The following is a 4,713-nucleotide window of genomic DNA, read 5'->3' as shown; positions in this document are numbered from 1 at the left end:
TGTAAGTTCCTAGTCAATATCATATTCGTATTGTAATAGTTTAGATACTAATTAATTTCTATATATTGATATATAGTTTTATAATTTATAACTTTTGGGAAATTGTAGGTTTTAACTTTATAAGTTGTGTTGTTGACAAGAGTATCTGAGTGCATGAAAGTTGCTTTTTTTTCTGAAATACTTGAGCAAATACATATTTTAACTATAAGCTGAAAAAGGTAAGTGTGCAGTCAAAAAAAAATCAATTAGTCTTGCTCAGTTTCAGAACTAAGAGCTTGCTTTGAACTTTAAAAATTTTGTTCTAGTATAGTTATGACACTGGAGTGCCCTTTGTACACATTTCTGAGACATTTTTTGATCAGTCCTCTAATAACTTGTCTTGCAAAGCTTAGAAAAATATGTTCCATCAGCCAATGATTTGCCTTGTGATTAGACAAAGGCATGATCATTCTCAGACTTGTGTCTGAGAACACTAATGCAACGGACTACAGAAAAAATCTTACGTTCTTTCATGGGCCAATTAATAAACCACTTTTTCCCTACTAACAGTTTTATATTCATTTCAGATTAAAGTTGAAACATGGATAAACAATTACTAGATTTTGTTTTGTATTTTATATTTCGTGGCTGAACGGCTAATGCAGGAGGTTAGACAGTTTTAATTTTTGTTGATTAAAAGCAGAAACAAAACAGACGTGGGCTGGTGAGACCTGGTTTCCATCACCAGAACAGATGTAGTGTTCACCAGTAGGGGAGCAGCTTGCACTGAAATAGCTTCCATGACTTGAGCTCAGACTGTTTCACTTACAGTTACAACCCCTCAGACGGGCAGAGAGATGCTCTACATCTGACAGGCCCAGAAGGGACCTGGTTAACACGTTTTCCCAAAGCAGCATCAGCTGTATAACCAGCCAGACTAAAAAAGGCATGAAAAGCACATCTCAGTGTGACTTATAAACATGCACATGTTTAGTTTTACTACCAACAAAGGGAGGTGTGGAGGACGAGAACAAACGAGTGTGGAGGAAGAGGTGTAACTCCAGCAGAGCAACAAACCCAGGTTTTTATTGTTGTCTCGGGCTTGACAGACTGTCCCTCCAGCCTTGATAAACAGTCCTATTTATCACTGCAGTGCTGTGAAACGTGTACAAGATTGTAGAGTTAGCACTTAAAGTTGTGTGACATGAAAAGAAAGCCTTTAGAAAAACAAATGATTGTATTTTTTCCCTCATAGCAGGTAGGGCAATCAAATCTACTGATGCTGGAATACTTTTATGAGCTAAGACGATCGCAATCCAGATTTCATTAAATGTGTCCCTTTTTTCCAGCTCAACACTTTCTGTCCAGGTGGGAGAGACTACTGGCTGCTCAACTTTTGGGTCTATATGCCAGAAAACCTGCACAGGTGCTGCTGGATGCCATACCTTGGCACTGCCTTTCTGCAGGATCCTGCTGGACTCCCAGGTCCGTGTCCATTGCACAGGGGTCCACTTCAGTCTTGCTATGTAGGGAATCTCCTGCAATGAGTTGATAAATGACAGTAAAGCTCTATGTGCTTTATTTTAGAACATATTTGGCTTGCATGAGAGAAAAACTTCTGTATTTTCCCCTGCTACTGGAAGTGGTAGAGTTACACAGTTCAGTCAGTTTCTGACTTTTTTCCTTCTGATGTTGTGCTTGCTTTTTTTTGCTTTTCTAATTTAATTCCTCTGACATGATATCTTGGCCCCCATAAATTCAAATAGAAAAAAATCTTTCACTTTTTCCCTTTCTAAATTCCATAAACATCAGTAAATTCCTCTGAGATGTTTATACTTTTTCCATTAGCACATTTGCATACAACCATACGTTGTCAAAATGGGCTTCTATGCTCTGCTACTCTCTGCTCCTGAGATTTGCAGTAGATACATGTGAGAAGATGCAATAAGTGTTTTTGTTTTTTGTTTTTGTTTTGAAGTGTTAATGCTGTATTGTGGATCCATGTTTCATTGATACTTCTCTCCTGAAACTGTAATGCGATGTTGAATGTTCAGATGCTACGACAATGATCGGTAAAAAAACTTCCTTTGCCTTCGGTAGTTTGTACAGAAAGACTCAGTAGCCTTCTTTTCAACCTGAATTCAGAAGGAAAAGAACCTAGAAGTTATCAAACCAGCTCCTCTATACTTAATAACATTTGTAGGTCTGAGTCACTTAGTTGAAGTTACTGTTATCTCACCAAAGCCACCCTTTTCACTGTCAGGGTGAGTTCTGAAATACTGAACAACAGTATTTGTTCACAACTGGCCGGGAAGAAGAGCTTTCTGTGTGGTTGGTTATTGTTAAAAAGAAGAAAATTATTTCAGAATGACAGAATCATTACAGTTCAGAGGACCTTGGCAGTCTTGACTTTGAGTCCAGCCTCCTGCACAAAGCAAGGTTAACACTGAACTTGGGCCAGGCTCTTCTGAGTTTTGCCCAGCTGGGTCTCAAAAACCTCCCAGAATGGAGGTTATACAAATTCTTTAGTTTCTTGTCCCAAAGCTGGCTTAGCCTCAGAAAAATACCTACCCCCCACTCCCAGCCAGTTGGAGGCTCATTTGAAATTGAGTCTCATTTTTCTGTCACGCTCTTCTGTTAAGAGCTTTGTCTCTCTTTCCTTGGTAACTTCCATTAAGGTGTTGGAAGGTTGCTACTAGCTACCCCTAAGCTTTCTTAATTAATGTCAGCTTTTGAGAGGAAGAGGAGTAATTTTAAGGACAACCAAGGAGCAGCGAGGCTTATCAGGTGGTGAACTTCCATAGACTTTTGGGGAATATTTGAGATGATGGTTTAGGCACCTGAGCCAGCAAATAATTCATTTCAGATATTGCATCAGCTATTTCCAGTGAGGGTTTAGAAGTGTAAAGTTGATCCAACAGGATTCTCAGACTGCTCACAAAAGACCTGAGTACAAGTTAAGGCTGAATTTGGCTGAACAGCAAAACAGACATAATTTTTTTGCAACTAGAGCACTGGGTTAAATCTGAATTCCCAGCTCCCATTTCTGATGCAGACAATCTCCCCGTAGGAACCTTTATAGACTCGGTGACATCAATCTGCGCATCCATAATTACAGTCTACATGCCATTACACGGCAGCCGTGCACAGAGCTCGTGCAGCCCTGGGAGAATCAGCCAGGCCTGCAGCAAGCTCTGGAATAGAAAATGCAAATCTCTTTGCAGATACGGCACATCTCCCTCCAAATATAGATGAGCTCACACCCACCCTGCTAATAACAGGCTATACTCCTCTTCAGTAAGATTACACAAAATTAAGCAGGAGATCCCATGAGGACACTGGCAGTACGCTGTACTTTGAGGTATATGTGTTCTGGGATCGCTGCAAAGTGGGAGACTGTGGACAAATAAAAGCGGTGTCTAGGGAGGCACTGAAATCGACATAAATTAAATTACTTTCTCCACTTTATTTAGTTAGACATGTAAAAGTAAAAACATAGTCGTACCAATACCTTAACCTGTACACAAACATCACTTCTCCCCTCAGCAAAAATGTTCCAAGTACTGGAAAAGTACCAACTATCCACCTAACAAGAAGGTATATAAAGAAATAGCACTGCTGGGAATTGTGAAGTCAGGCATGTCAATAAACCCCGTCCTGCACAGCTGGGCATTTTTATCCTAGCTAAGGGAGGATAAATCCTTATTCAAAAGGTATTTTTAATACAGTTGACTAACAGTTTTGAACTAGATCAAGAACTCCGTATGTAATACCTCTGAAATGCAGCCACTTTAGAAGATGGCAAACCTTGGCAGAATGTGCTTCCTCAAAATTGCAGTGACACCGTCACTGCTTTACCAGTCACTGTGTGTTTCTCAAGGGTTCACCAACACTGCGAGGGCACCAGCCGGGCCCAGTGGGTTGTGTCGTACCCTCAGGCCAGAGACCCGACTGGCGGGTGACACCTGTGAGGGCCCTCCCGCCCGCTCGGGAGCCGCCAGAGCGCGGTTCTCCAGCCCCTCAGGAAACACTCCGCGTGGGCTGGGAGGACCTGGAGCCGCAGCCCGGAGGCGGGAAGCGGGCGTGAGGCACGTGCCGAGCCGTGAAACCCCTGACGGCCCGGGAGCGCGGCCCAGACCCGCTCCTGGGCACCGACTCCACTCACGGCGGCCCCGGCGGGGGGCGGTCCCTGCCCCGCTCCCGCCCCAGGGGTGCCCCGCGGCCGGACCGACCCCCGGCGGTGGCCGAGCGGAGGGTGGCGGAGCGGGAGGAGCCGCCCCGGCGCGGCGCCTTTGTTCGGAGCGGCGGCGCGGCCGGGGCCGGGGCCGGCGGTCCCGCCGCGCTCATGGCGGGGGCGCGGGGAGCCCCGCGGGCGCTGCCTGCCCTGCCCGCCCGGGAGCCCGCGGGCAGCGTCTGCCGGGGCTCGGCGCGCTGAGCGGCGCCCGTGTCCGGCGGGGGCGCTGCGCGGGGCCCGGCAGCCCCGGCGGAGGGGGCCGGGCGGGGTGGCCGCCCGCAGCCCGCGGGGGCCCTGCCCGGCGCGGATCGGCGCTCCGCGGACCCCCGGGCGGCGCCGCTCCGCTCGCCGGCCCCTGCCTGGCCCGGCCCCCGCCGCAAGCAGCCGCGGAGCCCTCCCGCGCCCAAACTTTGCAAAGTCTCGCAGCTCCGCTGCTGGGGCGGCGGCGGCTACGGCAGCGGCGGGCGGGGGCGGCGGCGGAGGAGGCGGGGGCGGAGGGG

The sequence above is a fragment of the Chiroxiphia lanceolata genome, chromosome 12, assembly GCF_009829145.1.
Source record: "Chiroxiphia lanceolata isolate bChiLan1 chromosome 12, bChiLan1.pri, whole genome shotgun sequence".
In the NCBI taxonomy this organism is placed as follows: Eukaryota; Metazoa; Chordata; class Aves; order Passeriformes; family Pipridae; genus Chiroxiphia; species Chiroxiphia lanceolata.
The sequence above is the reverse complement of the archived record's forward strand: the minus strand, read 5'-3'. Positions refer to the sequence as shown.